The sequence below is a fragment of the Mesoplodon mirus genome, assembly GCF_964341445.2.
Source record: "Mesoplodon mirus genome assembly, chromosome: X".
NCBI lineage: Eukaryota > Metazoa > Chordata > Mammalia > Artiodactyla > Ziphiidae > Mesoplodon > Mesoplodon mirus.
Window position 1 is genome coordinate 135,910,811 of NC_138981.1, and position 21,323 is coordinate 135,932,133.

The window sequence follows — 21,323 nt, forward strand, 5'->3', positions numbered from 1 at the left end:
TTTGCTCGTGCTATGCGTTTCACCTGGAGGCCCTTCCCTTCCCTCTTCTCTCTATAAAAGTCATACTTTTCCTTGCAGACCAGCCCAAATGCCGTTCTCCTTGCATGAGGCCCTCTGAGAACTCGCCTTCCTCCATCTAAAGGGACCCCTCTCCTATGCATTTGTTCAACAAATACTTATTAAGTACACCAGATATGTATACCGAGCACTGTTGGCAGCTTGGGAGTTCTGGCGGCTTGGGAGTTCTAAGTCCCTTCCCCTGTGGAGCTTGTGGACAATAAATGACCAAATAAACATTGAATAGCAGTGGGCATGCGCGGTCTGGAAAAAAATAATATGGGGGCGTGGGTGGCACATGGGGAGTTTCATGTTATTTTCTATGGGGTGGCCAGGCAAAGCCTCACTAGTAAAGTGATATGTGAATAAAAAGTTGAAGGAGGTGGGGGAGCAGGCATTGTGGAGACAGTGTTAGCTGATGGCACAGAGGCTAGTGGGGCTGGCGGGGAAACAGGAGATGGGGAGCAGGTAGGAGATGGGAGGAGTGAGGGTCATAACTCTTCAGTGGCAAGAATCATTCACTGCGTGCCTGGGGCTGAGGCTTAGGCAGGACATCACAATCCTCTCTCTCTGTCTCTGACTCACTTCCAACTCCTAGCGAAATAACCTAACACAATGCCAGGCAGATTGGAGATCTTTTTTTGCATACAGGAATACATAAATATTAGTATAGTTATTGAGGGTTTCCTATACCCAGGCAACATGCTAATTTTCTCCTCACACCAACACTGTGAGCTAGATGCTACTAACATTCCCATTTTACAGATCCAGAAATTAAAACTCAAAGAGGCCAAATCGCTTGACCTGGCACACAGCCAGGAAGTGGAGGTGCAGGGTGGCTTTCTGTGAGAGGGAACCTCCTTGGTTGGTAGCCAGAGCGCAGTCACCGCAGGAGGCTTGCTGCCATTGCCGCTGCACCTCATTTGCTGTATCCTGGGGTCCCAGCAGGTTGGCTGTTCACACTGCAGCCTGGCTGGCAACGCCCCCTTCCCTGGGAAGGGCCAGCTTCCACCTGCACTCCCCAGACCAGAGCATAGGACGAGTCCCTCAGGGTGGGCCAGCCCCAGCCAAGTGCCCAAGCTGCCAGGCTTCAGGAGGCACCTCAGCTGTCCCTCCTCATCCTGACACTTCCCTTGTATTGGTGGCTGCCTTTTCCCTCCCAAAAGTATGGCCCCTAATGTTTCAGGAAACTCTGAGCCCAACCTCAACAAGGACTCCAGTGTCTATTTAGAAAATTACTCTCATCCTTACTTCCTCTTTCCTTGGCATCTGTGATACTGTCTCATAGCAACAGGTGTCTCCTGAGAGCTTGTGAACTAAGGAGCAAATTATATCATACTTGTCATTATCAAAAAGCCATTAACAAAAAATCATTCAGTAAACCCCAGGGTTGGCCAAGGAGGGGAATGAGGCAAAAGTCACACACAGTTCCCACCTCTAAAAATGTCTGTAGTTCTCTTGTGGACTCCGTTCAAGTCAGCAAACGTTTCCGGAGCATCATCCCGTCCAGGCCCTGGGGTGGGAGGTGAGAAGGATGCATGAGGAATCAGGAGGCAGACGGGTCCTTGCCTGCAGCCCCCCAGGCACGTACAACCTGTGGGGAGGAGGGACAGCAGCACGACCTGATCACCATCACAGAGGTAGCCTTCTGATTTGTCAAAAAGAGAATTTCTCCAGAGGAAGCAATCAGATGTGAAGACAAATTCACCCAGTCCAACACTGATCTAAGCAGCCTCTGACTTGTTGCCAAGGTGTTGGGGTACACCAAGAAGGAGCAGCTGGAGAGCCTGTCTAGACAACAGCCGGGCCTCTAATGACAGATATGAGAGACCAGACATGAGGCCTATGAGCATTTGAGCATGCAGTCTCAGCTGCATCTTTCTGGAAGAGTTTAAATTGGAATAAAGGTGCACAGCTAGCATCCATTGACAGACGTGGTGTACACACCCCTAAGGTGAGCATCAATGCGTCATGCCCATGTATAATCCCCTCCCATTGGGTGTGAGTGGAACCTGTGCTTCTAGCCAATAGAATCTGGCAAAGGCGAGACAGGATGTCACACCTGTGACTACATTATGATGTGTATAAGGGTCCATATTGCTAGCACAGAGAGATATCCTGCTGGTCTTGGAAAAACCGTATTGTAACTGCCCCTAGAGAGAGCCACATGGCAGGGAACTGTGGGCGGTTTTTAGGACCTGAGAGTGGCCTCCAGCCAACAGTCATTGAGAAGCCAAGAGAACTCAGTCCTAGAACCACAAAGAAATGGATTTAGCCAACAACCACAAGAGCCTGATAGAGGACTCTGAACTCCACAAGGGAACGCAGCCTTGTGAGACCCTGAGCAGAGGATCCAGCTAAGCTGTGCCTGGACTCCTGACCCACAGAAACTGTGAACTAACAAATGTGTGTTGTTTTAAGCCACTAAATTTGTGGTAACTTATTATGAAGCAATACAAGGTGAATACAACATTGCTCATTCACAAAATGAATAGACCATTGACTGCAAGGTCAGATCCCTTCCTAGGGAGTGTTCTTATGGTTATGAAAGCATTGATGCCATAAGAGTCCATGAGAGCAGGTTGGAATGGTTCCACAGAAACCGTGCCGATTAACACCAATCCACCAGCTCCGCCAGGGTGTGTGAAGGCAACACAATTCTGGACAGAAAATATGGCCTCTCTGTCCTCAACCTTGCTATGGCCATCATCAAAGAAAAGACTGAGGGGGGACTTCCCTAGTGGCGCAGTGGTTAAGAATCTGCCTGCCAATGCAGGGGACACGGGTTTGATCCCTGGTCTGGGAAGATCCCACATGCCACGGAGCAACTAAGCCCATGCACCACAACTACTGAGCCTGCGCTCTAGAGCCCGTGCTGCACAACAAGAGAAGCCACCGCAATGAGAAGCCCATGCACCACAATGAAGAGTAGCCCCCGCTCGCCGCAACTAGAGAAAGCCCGTGTGCAGCAATGAAGACCCAACGCAGCCATAAACAAACAAACAGATTAATAAATAGATTAATTAATTAATTTTAAAAAAGACTGAGGGAAGAGGGGAGGCCTTCAATGTTCCAACAAAGGCCAAGGGGCCACAGGCACAGCTGAGATTGAACTTGGAGGGCAACTGGCGAGGCTTGAAAGATGAAATGCAGAAGTAGAGGGAGATCATGGTGGAGGAGAAGTGAAAACAAACACTGAAGACTGACTTTGTTGGACACATAGTCCAATTTCAGGAACACAAAGCAGCCCTGATTGCTCTAGATACCCTGGACTTTACTGACTCCCACGATTGAAATTTCAAAGCTGAGTTTTAAAAAAGTACTTAAACATCCCAACAGACCAGAATGTGAATGCCCTCTTCAATATCAGCTGCGTTCATACAGTGGCTCCAATTCATTGGGCAGTTAAGGGAGTAACCTAGTTTCACTAAAAACTAAAATATTTAGCTGGAAACATCATAAAATCAGGCCTTGGATGTCTCAAGACTGTCACCACTTTGTAGCTCAATGCCTGCGTGAGATTTAATAGGGGTATCCAGAGCACAGAGTCCCAATCTTTCAATATAAAGTAGTTTATACAAGCCGATCTTAACTATACTTCTGGAATATTAAAGAAATAATAATTGGTTCCACTTCCAGCTCAAATTGACTAACAAGACACATGCATTTATTGTCTCTTATGGGTTGGGTTCATCAGAAAGCTGACTCTAAAACAGAGTTAAGCGTGCAGGATGTTTATTAGGGAGTGCCTTTAGGAGAAATACCTGTGGAAAGGGTGGGAAGGGCGTAAGAATGGACAGAAAGAGCACTCGAGCAGTGCTACAGGCCTTGGCTAACCCCACAGGGCAGTGTAGAGCTAGAATAGGCCTTCAGAGTTGTCTCGAGTTAGGCCGAGATGGCCAGGTATTTGTACATCACCTGGATAAGTCACTGAATGTGGCTACCCTTGGAGGGCTGTGATCTTGGGCAAAGTGGCTCTCTGAAGCTGAGGCAAGCCCTGAAGGGGTAGGTGGCCCTAAAGGGCTGCCCTCTCAGCCACTGGGGCAAGAAGGCCTTCATTGAGAGGGGGCTTAAGTGGCCCATCTCTGTGTTCACATCTCTTCTGCCCTTTGAAATCATCATGAAGGAACAAAAGTAATATAACCTGACAGCAAGATAGGATGGGAGAAGATGCTCAAATTCAATTGTTATTAGGGAACTGTACATCAAAACCACAGTGAAGTAGCACTTTACATCCACTAGACTGATTAATATCAAAAAACTAAAAATAACAAGCATAGGTGAGGATGTGGAGAAATCGGAACCCTTATACCTTACTCTTAGGAATGTAAAATGATTCAGTTACTGTGGAAAACAGTTTTCAGTTCCTCAAAAATTAAACATAGAATGACCATTTGACTCAGTGGTTCTACTCTTAGGTAGAAGATTTGAAGATTTGAAAATTGGTACCCAAACAAATATATGTACATGCATGTTCATAGCAGCACGTCACAATAGCCAAGAGTAGAACAAGCTGAAATGTCCATCAACAGGTGACTGGATAAATGAATCGTGGTAGATACATACAATGGAATATCACGCAGCCATTTAAAGGAATGGAGTACTGATGCATGCTACACCATGGATGATGCTACACCATGGATGAATTTGAAAGCATCCTGCTAATTGAAAGAATCCAGACACAAAGGGTCACATATTGTATGATTCCATTTATCTGAAATAGTCACAAGAGATAAATCTGTAGAGACAGAACACTAATTGGTGGCTGCCAGGGGTTGGGGGAGAGGGGATGGGGAGCAACTGCTTAATGTGTATGGGGTTTCCTTTGGGGATGATAAAAATGTTTTGGAACTAGATAGAGGTGGTGGTTGTACAACACTGTGAATGCACTAAATGCCACTGAATTACTTACTTTAAAATGGTTAATTTTACATTATGTGAATTTTATCTCAATTTTTAAAAAGTAAAAAAAAAAAGGGGAGGGGGACCTACAATGGCTTAAAAACGTCCCCAAATTCCTGGAAGCTGCCACAGTGAAGACTGATGAAGCCACAGCCTAGAATACCTACAAAGGGACTTCAGCTAAGGAGGGGACAAACTTAGCTTAGACAGTCTCCCAATTCTGAGACAGCAGGTATGACAGTGGGCAGAGTAAGACATTGGACTTAACCCAGACAGATTAACTGAAGGTTTCTATATGGCTGTTAACGTCCCCCAGAAGGCCCCAAAGCCAGTCTTTAACACAAGAATGAAAAAAAGAAGGGTTCTTCTCTAAAGAAATTGAATAATTTGTCTGGGGGAGGGCTAGGAAAACTGGAGTCAATATTGAAACCACCACCACCAAAAAAATTTCTCCATATTATGGCATTTTTGAGGACCCCCCAAAAAACTATCAGCACACTGCCTCTTCATCTTAAAACAAAGCCTGCAAATCAATAACTCCCGCCCATGTACTCAGAGCTGCCAGTCAGCCTCGTTCTTAAGTGTAATCGGACAACAAAGAAAGGCCAAACATTTGAAGGTGGCATACAAGATGACAGAGAAATATCAAGAAAAACAAATAGCAAAGCTGGCCCTAAAGGAAAGAGATGACTAAGGCACCGAAAAGAATAATTTTTAAAGGACAAACAAAAATACCCTTTATTAAGATCATCAGAAAGACTTGAGAAGCGATTGAATATATGAAACAAGAATAGATTGCTATGGAAAAATTCCAACAGAACATTAAAGACCACTTGGAAATTAAAACTATGGTTGTAAAGTTCAACATTCAATAAAAGAATTGAAAAGTCAAGTTGAGAGAAACTTTTAAAATGTTGAACAGAAATATAGCAAAGAACACCACCAAGGGCTGGCAAGAATGTGGAGCAATTCAAACTCTCTCACATTGCTTGTAGGAGCATTCATTGATACAGCCATTTTGGAAAACTCTGTGGGAGAATTTGCCAAAGCTAAAGTTAAACACGTGCCTACCCCAAGAACTGGCAACTCTACTCCAAGGCATATGCCCAACAGATGTGAGACTTCTAGCCACCAAAAGACATGGACAAGAACGTTCATGTGGTATTATTCGTAATAGCCCCCAACTGGAAGCAACCCAAAGGTCCTTCAATTGTATCCAATAATTTGGATAGATAAACTGTGATATAATCACAGAATGGAATACAATGCAGCAGTAAAAAGAAGAAACTACTGATACATGCAACAACATAGCTAAATTCAAAAAAAATAACGTTAATTGCAAGAAGCCAGACATCAAAGAGTACATAGTGTGCGATGACATTTATAGGAAGTTCTAGAACAGCAAAACAGATCTGTGGTGGTAAGATCAGAATAGTGGTTACCTTTGGGGGAAGGTATGGAACAGGAGTGGGGCATGAGGAAGTCTTCACGGGTGCTGGAAATGTTCTAGTATTTTATCTGATTAGTGATTATATGAGTGAGTATATATGAAAAAAAATGAAGCTCTACACTTAAGATTTGTGCACTTTAGTGTATGTAAGTTATTACTCAATAACATAGGCAAACAAAATCTCGGCAGTATGAAACAAAATATGAGACAATTGGGAAGACTAACACCTTCCTAAGTTATAGAAATGGAAGAGAAAACATGGAGGGGAGGAAATTAAAGGTATATTAGAAAAATAACTTTAGAGCTAAAGAAAAAATAGTTCATACTGAAAAGGTTTATTGAGTACCTAGCACAATGAATGAACACATACCCAAGCTTATGCATAGTTTTGTGAAAGTTCAGAACGCCAAGGATAAGGAAAGATTCTAAAAGCTTGCAGAGATTAAAAAATTATACAAAATTTCAGAGTGAAGTTTTATACATAGCCAAACTGTCAAATAACTATGAGAATAGAATAAAGACTTTTTCAGACATGCAAGAATTCAAAAACTTACTTCCTGTTCGACCCTTTCTTAGGAGGTTACTTAAGGATGTACTCTAGCAACCAAAGGAAGTATGGAAGAACACCACCATTGCTATCCCCACCATAACTTATATAATATATTCATATATATTATGAAATTATATCTATTAATATAATTAATATAATATAAAACCAAATTATCTCTGAAAGACCGTCCCAGCTTCAGAAATCCCTGTAGGCTTGGCTGAAGCCTTTTTTGAGACGGCATTACAGCCCACCTTCTCCATCTACCCAATCCTGATTCCTTCCCTTCCTTTCTCTTCCCTTCCTTACCTTCCACAGGTGTTGATCCTGAGAGAACTCCCAAAGAAACTCCTGCATATTAATCTCACCTTAGAGCCTGCTTCTGTGGGAATCCAACCTGCAACAACAATTGACAGAAAGTTGGGAAGAGGAAGGGAGGAAGAGAAGTGGAGGGAAATGGAGGCACATTAATATCATTACAAAGTAGAAAATCAATAGTTATTGTCCCTAGTTGAGGGAAAGAGAAATAGAGGTATAGGGATATTATTTAAAGGTATAAAAGTAGCCAATAGAAGACCTGAAAATAGTGATATATCTATATATTATGAGGAAAAGGGATAATGGTAGGGAGAGATGAAAGGAAATTGGTCATGAGTTGATGAACTTCAGTGATGAGCATGTGAGTTTTATTATACTATTTTCTGTACTTTTGTATATGTTTGATCAATTACCATAATCAAAAGTTAAAAATATAGGCAAAAAGATGAAAGGATGACTGAACTATAATCTCATCTAGCATAGCAGGAAGTCAGCAGATAATGTCTAAAATTGACAACGTAAAAAAGTTGATATAGATATAAGCATAGTATTTACAAAGGTAGAGGCAAACTATCAGACGAACTGAAACTAGAAACATTTAAAATGAGAATGGGGTGCTGAGGGGCAGAGCACAGGACCTTTGCTTTGTATTATATGCCTTTTGTTCTCTTTGACTTCCGTTACGGGTTGAATTGTGTCTGCCCACCCCACCCCCCAAAAAAAGAAAAAGATTTGTTGGAGTCCTAACCCCCAGTACCTCAGCATGTGACCTTATTTGGAAATAGGGTCTTTACAGTGGTAATCAAGTTAAAATCAGGTCATTAGGGCTTCCCTGATGGCGCAGTGGTTAAGAATCCACCTGCCAATGCAGGGGACATGGGTTCGAGCCCTGGTCCGGGAAGATCCCACATGCCGCGAAGCGACTAAGCCCATGCGCCACAACTACCGGGCCTGCGCTCCAGAGCCCGTGAGCCACAACTTCTGAAGCCCGGGCACCTAGAGCCTGTGCTCTGCAACAAGAGAAGCCACCGCAATGAGAAGCCTGCTCACCGCAACTAGAGAAAGCCCGCGCACAACAACAAACACCCAACGCAGCCAAAAATAAATAAATAAATTTTAAAAAATACCTTTAAAAAAATCAGGTCATTAAGGTGGGACCTAATCTAATGTGACTGATGTCCTTATAAAAAGGGGAAATTTGGACACAGAAGGCACACACACACACAGAAGGAAGATGCCCACGTGAAGATGGAAGATTGGCGTGATGCATCTACAAGCCAACGAATGGCAAAAATTGCCAGTAAACCACCAGAAGCTGGAAGAGGCAAGGAAGGATCCTTCTGGTACTGGTTTCAGAGGGAACATACCTCTGCTAATACCTTGATTTCGGACTTGCTGCTTCCAGAATTGTAAGAGAATAAATTTTTGTTGTTCTAAGCCACCCAGTTTGTGGTACGTCACATCAGCCCTAGCAGAGAAATACAACTTAAAAACATTTCAAAATGTAATGAGATTGCTGGGCTGTGCAGAATGTAAGCTGAGATAGAAAATTACATGTAGCAGTTGGCATAATTATATTGTTTTTGTTATTATTATTCTTTTGCTGGGCAGTAGCAACAGCAGGACAAGAGTGAGAGTGAATGGAGAGGGCCCGTGAGGGAGCAGTTTGGGTGACAGTGGTTAAGAGGGAGGGTGTGAGAGAACTGGTTTCAGTCAGTGAGTGGGATCCTGAAGTTTAAGATGTTTGAGGTGGAGCAGATCCTGATGATGAAAAGGTCTAGGATGTGGCCTTGAAGATGGGGGTGCTGAGGTGGAGAGGAAGAGAGATTGTCAAAGGCAAGGAAGAAGTCAAGGGGCTGTGAGTAGCACAAGCTGCCCAGGTAGACACTGAAGTCACCCAGGATGATGGCAGGACTTAGGATGCCAAGGAAACCAGTGAGTCAGGTGCCCGAGTCTTCAATGAGTGAGGGAGAGGGACCAATCAGTGCTGTGTAACCACAATCTTAGTGGCTGTAAGCAGCACTCATTTATCACCTCATAGTTTCCTTGGGTCAGAAGTCTGCGTGCAGCTTAACTGGGTCTTCTGCTCAGGGTTTCACAAAGCTGCAATCGATGTTAGCCAGGGCTATGTTCTCATCTGAGGCTCTGTGTCTTCTTCCAACTTATTCAGGTTGTTGGCAGAATTCAGTTTCTTGTGGCTGTAGGCTGAGGTCCCCATTTTCTTGCTGGCCATCAGCCAGGGCCGCTCTCAGCTCCTAGAGACCATTTGCAGTTCCTTGCCAGATGGCCCTCTCACAGGCGCTCTCAGGGGGCGAGGGCAGAACATATTGGTGTATTGGTCAATATTCCACAATCCCCTGCCGCAGCAGAAGGATGAGGACTCGGGGGAGAATTCAAGGCTTGTTTCATTCCAGATCTGGGATCCTCGGACGGGCACTCCTCGAGGGCAGGCTCTGCTCCTTCCATTCACTGCTGTATCCGCAGGGCTGGCACTATTTGTTGGGTTTCGAGGGATCACTGGGATGACAAGCATGACCAGAATTACTTGGATGAGAAGGCAGAGCTCACCCTGCACAGAGAGGCAGGCAGCACCCTTGTGTCTGTGGGCATGTGAACTGAATCTGAGAAGGAACCTGATGTGGGCTGCGATTGCCACCACATGTGCCAGATACCGAGGGCCCTGTTCCCGGAAATGGCTGTCTCAAGATGTGCTGGATTGTTCTCTAACTGCCTGGGGAGTGCCAGGTGGATGGAGCTGGGTCTGGGCTGCCCCAAGGTTGATGATACAGCAGGGATAGCCTGGTGTCTAGCTGGGAACTCCCGGGGGAGTGAAGGTGAATTGGATCACAACCAGAATCTGATTCTGTTGAAGTAAAGCGTTATGGAACATGAGGGGGCAGAAGAGGGACTGGGCATCACTGCAGCATTGACGTTTGCTGAGCTCTGGCCCTAAGTCAAGGACTTTGTAAGGTGAGATGATTCTCTCATTGTGGAAGAGGTTGGTCCCAGGCCCATTTGTCTCTGGACATCTTGCATCATTCTGTGAACAATCTTTCCTTTCCCTTCTCTCTACTCTCTTTTTCCTTCATTTTCTCTTCAAGCCCAGACTTTTCCATCCTGCCATTCATTGATTCCCCGAGCATGGCTCTGGGTGGGATGACAGGCCTCTAGCTTGGAGCAGGCAACTCTAGGGCTGTCAGAGCCAGGAAGTGGAGAATTTCTAAAAGCCTCCAGCAGGGGCCGCCCAAGCGCTGGTGTTCGCTGGCACTACTTCATTAGTGATTCATGTCCTTAAAATAATATATAGACGAAGCACACACTTAAAACAAACTACAAATGCCTAGTCAGATCTTTTTTTTTCCCATTTGCGCTGCATGCACCCGAATTGAGGAGGTTACATTTGGTCACCTCCTTCCTCCTGGTTTTCCCGTTCCTCTTCCATCTAGGGAGGATTTCGGCTTACTCCCCCAGATTTAAGAGCCTCAGGGAAGGGGAATAATGAGACCTCAAGGAGGACTCTCACAGTTGGGGGGCTTCCTGTGTGAGGGGAGGGGCTGCGAGCCAGCCCCAGGCCTGTCTGGCATTGCACACCTGTGCTCTTAGACTCTTGACAATTGGGTGTTTCTTGTGAATGGGAGCCCAGAGCTGGATGGCCAGGGCAACCCCCTCTCCCTCTGCACTTCTGCAGTCAAAGCCAGGGGACAAGTGGAGCTGGGAGACAGCGTGAGGCTTGGGTGACATTCCTCTGGGGCCCCTCTCATACTTGTGCCATGAAACACACCTCAGGTGCGAATGGGTCCATCTACAGAAGGAATAGCTAAAGACAGCCCGAAACGGGGCCCTTTTCAGGGGCGGGGAGGAACAGAAGTGTGGAAGGAATCTTCGGTGGTACGGTGAATTAGCATGTGCCTCATCAGACAGGTGTCTTCATGCAGTTAGTAGTTTACGCCAGAAAGGTAGCAAGGGGAGCACGGGCTTGGTGAGGAAAAGGAAGCCCTCATTTTATATGGCACTAATAATTTTAAGATAAGTAAAAGGGATGAGAATTTCAATTCTGTCTTTACTAGGATGTGATTTCCTTATATACTGCAGGCTGTCATCTGCGTTTTACTTGAAGAAATGTGGCATTTGGGAAGCAGTGGACGTCACCCCTTACGTAATCAGTGTGATGTGATATTTCTGTAACATCATTTAAAAGTCTGTCAATATGGGAAACTTCTGTAAGAGTCTCTAAGGGACCAATAAAAACACTTGGGTGGAAGGCATACCAGAGGGGATTCTTGCTAAAGGACATGTGTTCAAAGGTAAAACACAGCTTGCAAAAGTCCTTAAAGCTGGGATTTCTCTCCATTGAATTTTGGAGCCCAAGTGCTGCCTTTGAACCCCGGGTAGGAGCAAAAGCTTGAAACTCCCAGTCCTAGCCTTCACCTTGTACCCCGGCAGAAACCACCAGCTGCCCAATGTCACTGCCCCCGACAGCTTGCTGGCCTCCAGCTGGCCACGTGGCCCCCACCTCTCTGAGTGATGGCACGTGGAGTGGTCACATGATGGGGCAATTCAATGAGCATGGGCTCTGCCTTCAGACAGATGCACTTTCAATCTTAGCTCCACAGGGTGGTCCTGACCCGCTGCTAAACCTCCCTTGGCCGCATCAGGAAATGTGAATTCCCACAACGAGACTACCTAGGGGTCTGTTCCCAGTGTCCAGCAGGTACTCAATAATCTGGGGCTGTGGGTAGCAGGTCCTGCCAATGGAGTTCCAGATCCTGCCCTACCTGGCCTGCCCCAGCTCTAGCCTCACTGGCGCATAGCCTCAGCGATTGCTGGCTCTCCTGAGTCCCACACCATGGCTTATGAACTTCAGAGTAATGCCAGCTGGGCCAGTGAAATGCTTCCAGTTCTGAAGCCGCAGCCTGTGGCACAGGGGGCTTCAGCCTTACTCAGGTGATGCCCACCCAGTTGCCTGACAGGCTCCAGGGAGCAAGTGGGGCATCTTCCTGGTGCCTTGTTCCTGGCACTATGAGCAGAGCGACTCTGGTTTTGCATTTCCAGTGTAACTTGTCTTCTACGTCAACAACAAGCTGCTTAAAGAACCAGTCCTCAGAACCCCAGAGGCACACGACAACAGGCTGGAGGCAAGGTAGCATTGAGCACTTTTTCTGCAATTGTCAGCCGGTGGTGGGGCCCAAAGGCAGGCAAAACACCCCAACATAATTTTCCTGCTTCTCTTCCCCATAACATCTTTGTGCACCAAATTCATTCCAGCCTTTCAACTCACGGAATCCTCCCTGCTGCCCCAGGAACTGTGCACAGTTACTACGCCCAGCATACAGATGTGCAAACTGAGGCTGGAGAAGGGTCAGCACTGGCTCAAGATCTCACCACCAGCAGAGCTGGAACTTAAACCCTAGCCTCTGAGCCATGACGGCCACAATGCCAAGGACAAACCCAGCCCAGGGCACTGGTCTGGGCCGCTCAGCCCTGTATGTGAGGCTGATCACCATGCATCCTCATGGGCAACCAGGGTACGTGGAGAGTCACCAAGGCACAGAAGCAGGGGTGGGCAGGCAAGAGAGAGCTTCCAGATCATTGGCTGGCAGAAAACCCCAATTTTGCTCAGGGAAAACATGGACTTTGCAATTTAGGGTCCAGGTTAATCCTAATAATATAATTAGTTACTAAGCATAGAGCAAGTGAGATGTCGGTGCTACTCCCTGAAGGCATCTTTCCACCGTGTCCAAAGTTAACAGACAGGCTTCAAGGACAGAGGGGGGCCGCCCAGCAGAGAAACTAGCAGCTGTGGCAGCACAGCGCCCATTCAGCTCATCTCCTCCAGCTGCATTTCCCACTGGGCCCTCGTGAAGTGTGTGCTATGAAAGCAAGGCAAGCGGGTGAGCCTGACGCTGCCAAGCTTCCTGTGTCATCACCGAGCTCTCAAAATCAGAGACTCCTAAATCACGAAACACGCCAGAATTGTGTGCGGGCCCCAGGCTTTGTGGGACGGCACTGGGAGATGGCACAGGGCTCGGGCTTTCCTGAAACAAGACAGCGGACAGGTTTTGAGAGATATAAACAGTGGACATTCACGCTTTCCAAGAGCCCTTCCTCCTTTTAGCTCTAGGTTCATCCCATTTCTACCACAGAAGACCGTGGTTGGTACCAAACGAGATTCCACATCCTGATGCAGTTTGACAGATGGTGGGGTGTCTAGTCATCTAGGTTGACCTGGGGCTTGGGCCTCAGTCCTGCCTGTCCCAGGAAGGGCATCCCTGCTGGCCGAAGGCTGGAGGAAGGTCACACACCCAGGAACCCTGGGCCTCTGTCAAAATGTTGGCTCTTACTGGTGTTAATATCACATGCGCACAATGCTTTGTCCAAAAGCCTTGGGGGCCACGTGGGTTTCAGGATTCATAAAGATGACGGGGACACAGAGCATGTATCAGTGACACCCTGGCAGGTTCTAGCAAACACGCTGACTTCTCTGCAGTGAACCACATGACTCTTAACACCAAATGGGATAAATAAAAAAAATTCAGGATGCTATAAATAGCTTTGTGCCATCATCCATTTTTGGTTTTACCACCAAACGGGTTTAGGTCAAGCTGCTGAAAACACTTTTGGTTGCCAAAACATCATGGCTGATGGAATCGTGGAGAGCAGATCACAGACCCGTATTACCCGAGGCAGCAGGCTGACATCAACTCCCACACAGTTCAGGGAAGCTCCTAGCTTCAGCGATTCCCGGCACTGCTACAGCCCCTAATTCTCAAACCCTGTCGGATTGACTCAGTTCACGCTGCCTCCTATTGTGTCCAGGGGCCACTATACATCTTTGGTCTAAACCTACCCATGGCCCCCAAGTCCCCAGGCCATATCCTGTAGGACCTTTGAGACTGGGGTCCGATAGTGTCACTGTTCTCTTTCTCCTTTCCAAGCTGGAGGCTTCTCAGTGTCTGCCTGTCTCCAAGCTGCAGGCTTCAAGGCACAGGCCTGCTTTCCCATACTCTTTCTAGCCTGGCAAATCCTTTTTGGGAAAACAGAGACGCCTCTTCAAACATTATTCGTAGGAGGTGCTTTCGGGTTTACAGACTGCTCTCATGTGAATCATCCCGTGTCATCCTCACCCCCACCAGACAGAATAAAAAAAGCTAGTCCTTATGGGGAGACTTGCACATTATGCCCATCCTTCAGACGAGGAAATCGAGACTCACAGAGGTAAAGTGATTTGCTTAGACTCACACTCCAGCAGTGGTGGTGCCGGGGATCAATCCCAGGTTTGTGATGGCAGAGCAGAGCTTGTGCTTCCTCGCACGCTGCTCCCTGTGGACGACAGGAGCCTGCCCAGCCTACCTGGGTAGCTCTGCACACACACTTCCCTCTACAGGCAATGAATGAAACTTCACAGCACATCAAAATCTCTAAAACTTCTGTGCCAACAATCGCTCAGAGGACCTGAATTGATGGGTGTCAGGCTGGGGCCCTCCATAAACTCATCTACTCCAGCCACACACCTGGTCTCAGTCCCCTGAATGTTCCTGGCCCTTCCAGGGGGCCTGTCCCCCATCTCCTAGCTAAGGAGACCCTTCTCACTTCAAGACCCAGCCCAGATGGCGCTCCTCTCTGAAGCCCTCCGCAGCCCTTGCTCTGAGTCAGGGGTTCCCCGCTCCTCACGTTCCCCTCCTTCCGCCTCGCTTCAGACTCTGTGCCTTACATGTCTGCCTGGAAGATGCCCCTCCCCCACCAGCCCTGAGGAACCCAAGGGTGAGTGGACACCTGTGTCCCTGCACAGTCCAGGACCCTCTCACAGGACGACGTCTGCGGACTTAAATGGGCTTTGCCTTATGATGTCTGGTATCCAGATCTGCCCTCTCCCATCAAGCTGCGCTGACACCGACGATGCTAACAGATGGCCAGTTAGCCAGCGCCCTGGAAGCACGTCCCCTGCCCAACCCAGCGGTTGTCTGATGCTCAAGAAGCCAAAGCACCTCCCACCAGGCCGGCCGCAGGGCAGAGCAAGGTGCTGCCCGGGCAAAGGCAGCTGGTGCCCTGTGTGCGCACGCAGCCACTCCTCGGGCACTAATTCTGGGTGTTGGCTCTCCTGGTCAGTCGATGTGGATCACGAGGCCTCAGGCACTACGAGGCCCTGACCACTGGGGCCCACTGCGGGGACCTCTAATGCCCGTCCGTGCTCTGCAGCTCCCCGACGGGCTGGCAGAAACTATCAGGTCGACATCACAGATTGAAAGGACACCCTGCCCAACCCTGCTTGCTCCCTGTCCCCTTAGCAGGTGTGAGTCCCCAGCCAGCCTTTGGCACTAACTCTCTCCTGGGATCAGCTTCCCGAGGGACACAACCCGAGCCGGTCGGTCCTGGAATGGTCCAAGGAGCAGGTGACAAGATGGGGTCTTGGTACGGGATCGTCATCACCTGCCCCACTGGCAATGAGGACCCCACCACGGGGATGGGTGGCGTGTGGGTGGACAGCCCCGGGCACAAGGCCACAGCCCAGTTGCTAGAACTTTCATGCTAGAACTTTCGCTGGGCTGGCAGGGGGAGAGGAATTTCCTGGCAGGTGAGAAGAGCCAAGCGTGCGGAACGTGGGGGGCACAAGGGGAGGTAACTTCTTTGCTTTGCCGACCATAGGGGATGAGCAGCTTAGGGTGAAGAGCAAAGTGAGAAAAAAGGGGTCCCAGGGTCTCCCCAGTACCTTACAAAGGAGCCCCCATCTCAGGCAGTGGACAATTGTCCAACCCAGGATTCGAGAGAAGTGCCTGAACCTCAAAAGACGCTGAATGTTCAACCAAGGCACGCCTGTCCCGCCAGCATCGGAAGCCCACTTGGGAAAACCTGCATCCTTGACACGAGGAACAGGGAGACTGGGAGGAAGCCCCAGAAGAGCAGGAATCCCCAGATGTCTCTGAACTTCTGAGCCTGCGGCAGCAGCCCACCCCTCCCCCAAAGAGCGGGCATCCCCACCCCACCCCCGAGGGAGCAAACATGACCCGAGTCCTTCCCCACAGGTGCCCTCTGTCCCAGGAGACAGGGTAGCCAGCCACCCCGATTTGCTGTGGGACCTGAAGCACTACAAGCAGGAAAGTGCAGGAAAAATGGGGAGATGTGGGCAGCCCACTGCCAGGCCCCCAAGCAGAGTGAAGCCACCGCACAACACAGGCCAGGCAAGCCAGGCCTGGTGAGGGAGGAAACGGATGAGCCCCTGCCCTCCCCCGCCGCCCAGGGACTGCAGCAGAGGTCGTGGGGCGCCACTGAGCGGCCAGAAACCAGGGGCTATGACGATGACCGCCACTGACCAGGAGGCCTGACCCACCGAGGGGGGCAGGTGATCAGTACAACACGGCTTCCCGGGGGCTCGATGGATGGGCAACCAACCAAGATACAGTCTAAAACGGACACTCAAAAGAGCGAGGACAGACGGCAGGAGGCCGAGGGCAGCCACCCCAGTGAACAGGTCATGATCCCTCGCCCAGGTTCTGCCCCTGAGCCAGTTCTCAGACGTGGAACCGCAGACCAGGGACTTGGCGGGTCCCCAGGGGGAAGGACGCTGCAGCACCAAGGCAAGCAGGCACTGGAATGACCCCCCAGCCCCTCCCAAAGGGACCTCGGGCTCCGTGCTGGGTGACCCAACACCGGGAAGCGGGACAACCAGACAGTTGGAGGCTGTTGGACACTGGGCCCAGCTTGACCCTGATGTGGGAGACGCAATAAACTCTGTCTCTGCAGCCGCTTCAGGAGAACCCCTGGGCTGGGGTTTCTGAGCAGAGGCTGTCACTGGGCCGTTTCCGAGGATTTGTCAGTTGGTCTTGAGCAGGGAGAGGCTGCAATCCAATATCCTCCAGAACCAGGTGCAGGGCTTAGTGAGCTGTCTGCCGAGGAATCCTTCAGAACCCGGGTAACACTTAACGGGAGTGAGAAGATGTTAAGTCCCCATGGTAACCCTGCACGCACTGCAGTGAGTGAAGGACAAACGTGTAGAAAAGGAGCAAGGGAAACACGCCCCAGGCGTGAACCCGCGAACCGTCTTGCCTCCAGGTGACGCCTCATGGGCGTCCCTCGCTCCTGCCTCTTCACATCCTCTCCGTACTTTGTAAAGTCGCCACCGAGAGCACACAGATACTCAAGAGGTGGCTGAACGGGCCCCACATGCAGAACACATCAGTCCTGTCATCCAAGCGCTGTAACCACGGTTACGGGAGGGCAACACTCGCTCCAGACCCCCACCCCCGCACCCCGGCCCCACTCCTGAATCTCTCAAACAAGTAAGCTGGACCCATTCACTGGGCCACGGCCTGATGTCGGGAAGGCCCCCTCCAGCTGCAAAGGGCCTGGGGCTCGGGTCGTTGCTGATCGGCCCAGAGACTGAGGACGCTCAAGAGCACGTAGCCCCAAGAGCTCAGGAGCCGCAGACGTGGAGACGAGCGTCTCCCGCCCCCAGCCAAAGGTGATGTAACGGTCTGTAACGTGAATGCACGTGGGGGCATCGCCAGAAGTGCACAGGAGTCCCCCTGTGCTGTGCCACGTTCCCTACGCAGGCACCACCCCGAGCAGTGGTGGCAAAGTGGCTCCTCACGTCTGCGGGTCCCCTGTGTGCAACTTCTTCCCGAGGTCCTGCAGCGCCAGTCACTAAGACAGAATCAGAAACACCTGCGGTTCTCAGGCTGGACCCCTCGATCTGGGCCGTGTGGAGAGGGACACGGCCAACAGGAGCTGCCCAGGGGACAGAGGGGAAGGCGGGGGCAGGGGAGCACGTCTTAGAAACAGGCCAGATGTGGGGCGGCAGGAGGTAAACCGGGAGCTGGGGCAGAGAAAACAAGGCCGGCCGTCTTCCTGCAGCCGCACAGCTGCCTGCGTGAGTCCAGGGCATGGAACTAAAGCCAGGCGGTGACCGAGTGACTTACCCAGTCAAGAAGGAGCCCCTTCTCACGGGCAGAGCGCTGGACGCCAGGGCACCGTCTCCGCGGGGACCACTAGCCCCAGGGGGCGGGCCTGGGAGTGGACGGCAGCCTCCAGCTGGAGGGCCGGCGGGACACGCTCTGACGTGTGGGGCACTTACAAGTCGGAGAAGGTGTAGGTGCATGCGGAGTCCAAAGCTGGCCTTCAAAGAGAGGAGGAAACCGGCCCCCACGGGGCAAGAGGAGGCATCTGCAACACCAACAACCAGGGCGGGATTAGTACCCGGACCCCGAAAGGAGCTCCCACGACTCGGCACAAAAAGGACAGACACGCAGCTCGGTGGAAAGATGGGCCAAAGGCGTTTCAGAGAGGAAACCAGCCCTACCAAGGAGGACGCTAGTGAAACCGAGACTCTGGGTCGAGCCCGTCCCACACCGGTGGTGCCCCCCAAACGAGCAGCAGGAGCAAACTGGAACCCTCTCCGGGCCTCAAAGACACAGTTGGGGTGCGGGGCTGGAGGGACCCAGGCCACCGGGGACCAGAAGGGGATGCAGCCGCAAAGGCAAGTGCCCAGATGGGTCGCAGGGACAGTGAGGTCTGCTGGTGCCACGGGCGGGGGGTCAGAAAGGGAAGTGGACTCAGAGCAGGTGCCCTGGGCTCCGAGAGGAGGCGATGTCCTCGGGGCACCGTCCCCCAAAGAGCAGTGGCGCAAACGACGAGGACTTCCTAGAAGGAAGACGGGGTGCCTCACGGGGACAGAAGCGTGTCTGGGGAAGAAGCGGAGCTTGAAGAGGAGACTCCCTTCTGGGATGTGGGCTGCGGCCCAGTCACAGGGGCTGGGAGGAAGCAGGAGCCCGAGCAGCGGAAGGCAGGAGCAGCCAGGCTGGAGGCCACGGCTGACACCCTGATGAGCAGACAGAAGGGAGAGAAGGCCTGTTCCTGCCGGGACCTTGCTCCTGGAGGGTGTGGGAAGCAGCAGGTGGAGAAACCGTCACCGGGAAGTCAGAAATCAGATGGTTTTAAGGCTCGGCGCTGACTTACCTGTACTGAAGATCAAGGCTGAGTTGCAAAGGGGTCCGTCTCACAGGGGCAGCCAAACACCGTCCCACGCCCACCTGCAACACGGCCAGGCCATTCCTCCTGGGCCCGCCCATCCGGCAGCAAACTGGCCTGGCAGCCACTACCCCAGACCTCCCCCGCCCCGGGGGCCCTGGGGCTCCCCGCCTCTCAGCACTCAGGGGAGGGTCAGAGAAGGGAGTCCTTAGGGAGGGCCATCACAGCTGTCCCCCAACCAGCAGCCACCTATCACGTGCCTCTAGCTCACCGGGCAAGTTCTAGTTCTTCTAGTTCTGGAACACCAGCAGCCCACCCACCATTCACGGGACCCTCCCTCATGATTTGAAACCACTCCGACGAGGTTCTGGGGTGTCTGGACGCAGCTGGTAACCACTCTTAGGGCGAGGAGCCGAGGAGGGGAGGAGGGGCATGGAGGGAGCTGGATCTGCTAATCGCTCAGGTCCCCCGCAGGCCCGAGGCCTCAAATCCACGAAGGCACCCTCCGCTCCTCACCTCGGGGCCGGCATTCCTGTTTCCTCGGGCTTCTGCAAGGAGACAGGAGGCCAGCTCGCTGCAAGAGAAAGCACTGCGCTGTCGAGCCAACGTCCCCTCAGCAGCAGCTGTGTCAGGCGCCCGGCTTCCAGGAACGAGTAAGAGCCTGTCCTTGTCTTCCCGGGACTCCTGGAGAGCAGCTCCAGCGCAGGAAGAAGAGCCCAGTGAAGGAAGGCAGCAGGAAGGCACAGGGCGCTGCCAGAACCCCGGACGGGAGCTCCTGACGCTCGCGGCAGGTGGAGAAGGGGACGTCACACTTGTGCCTGGGAGGAGGACAGGAGCTTGCCAGGACAAGAGGAACCAGGGGTCCAGGAGCGGGAACCGCGCGTGCCGAAGGGTAGAGACCCGCAGAGCGTGTGCGCGCAGCGTGCAGGGACAGCACAGGCACCCAGGGTGTTGGGCGACAAGGACGGAGAGCTGGGGCCACTCGAAGGCCCTCCCAGGGCACCAAGGAGGTGTTGGGGCTTAACCAGGAGAGTGCTTGGCAGGGTTTTCAGTCCGGGGTTGACGAGGACAGATGTGCGGTGTGACACGGAACCGATGGCCTGTGGGGCACCCACTGGGGGAGGAGAGACAGGAGGCGTCCCGGCCGGTGGGGAGACTCAGGTGACAGCACCGGGCCTAGGTCATGAGGCCTGAAGTCAGCCAGTAGCAGTGGGGACAGAAAGAGGAGCATTTATTCTCATCAGGCACTTGGGAGGCAGGGACACAGGACTGGGTCACCAAGGAAATGGGAGGGAGGGCGGGCTTCGGGTAAGCAAAGCCAGGAGGAGCAGAGCCAGGTGGGCGGCACTGAGTGGGCTGAGGCCCCGCCCCCCGCCCCCCCACTGGGAGGAAGAGGACAGGAAACTGCTCCGAAGGGGAAGTTGGCTTTGTTTGGGACATGCCAGGTCCCAGGGGCAACAGGAAGCCGAGTGAGAAATTTTCTTCTCACCTCAGAAAAGGCCAGATAAAGACTGTCCCTCAGGACACGGCCAGCAGTCCCAGGGTGGCTTGGACAGGAGGTGGCCTGGGCATTCAGCCCAGAGGCCCCGCCCTGTCCCCCTCCCGCTCCCCTCCCCGCCCTCCCCCTGGCCCTCCCCATCCTCCATCTTCCCCCCCACCCCGCCTCCCTGTCCCCTGGGGTCCATTCTGAGGCTCGGATTCGGTCGCTAAGGACCCTGGGTCGCTGCCACTTTGACCCTTGCCGACTGTTGCGGCGCGGACTGGACGCCTAAGGCAAGGGACTCAAAAGGGCACCGCCTGGCCTCCGCAGCTGAGCTGGCCTCGCCCACCCTCCATGGGTTCCCAGGGGTCCAAGCTCCATCCCTGTCAGCTCCGCCCCCGCCCCGCACGTGCCCGGCTTTTCCCCAGCTCCGCCCCACTCCTCCTCAGCTCTGCCTCCTCCTCCAGAAGCTCCTCCTCACCCAGCTCTTTCCCACACTTCAGCCCCAAATACTCCTCCCCCCGTTCCTCCCACCCCCGCCCTGCCCCTCCCCCAGCTCCTCCCCAGCTATTCGCCACAGCCCCGCCCCTTCCCTTCCGACCCGCGCC

At 51.6% G+C, this 21,323-nt stretch overlaps 1 protein-coding gene and 1 long non-coding RNA gene across 2 annotated transcripts in view; both read right to left on the reverse strand.

The window, feature by feature from the left end:
• The window catches only part of IDS (iduronate 2-sulfatase), a 30,562-nt gene extending 23,271 nt beyond the window's left edge, over nt 1-7,291 (reverse strand). Inside the window, exons 1-2 of the mRNA XM_082610641.1 lie at nt 7,266-7,291; nt 1,493-1,570 (exon numbers count right to left, since the gene is read on the reverse strand). The gene's annotated coding sequence lies outside the window, so the exon portion shown is untranslated. The remainder of the gene's footprint in view (nt 1-1,492; nt 1,571-7,265) is intronic.
• Nucleotides 7,292-17,537: 10,246 nt separating this feature from the next.
• Nucleotides 17,538-20,805, reverse strand: LOC309796899. The gene is made up of 3 exons (XR_014292519.1): nt 19,752-20,805; nt 19,224-19,297; nt 17,538-18,431 (listed from the first exon to the last, which is right to left on the reverse strand). It is a non-coding gene; the product is annotated as an uncharacterized lncRNA (long non-coding RNA).
• Nucleotides 20,806-21,323: the final 518 nt, after the last annotated feature.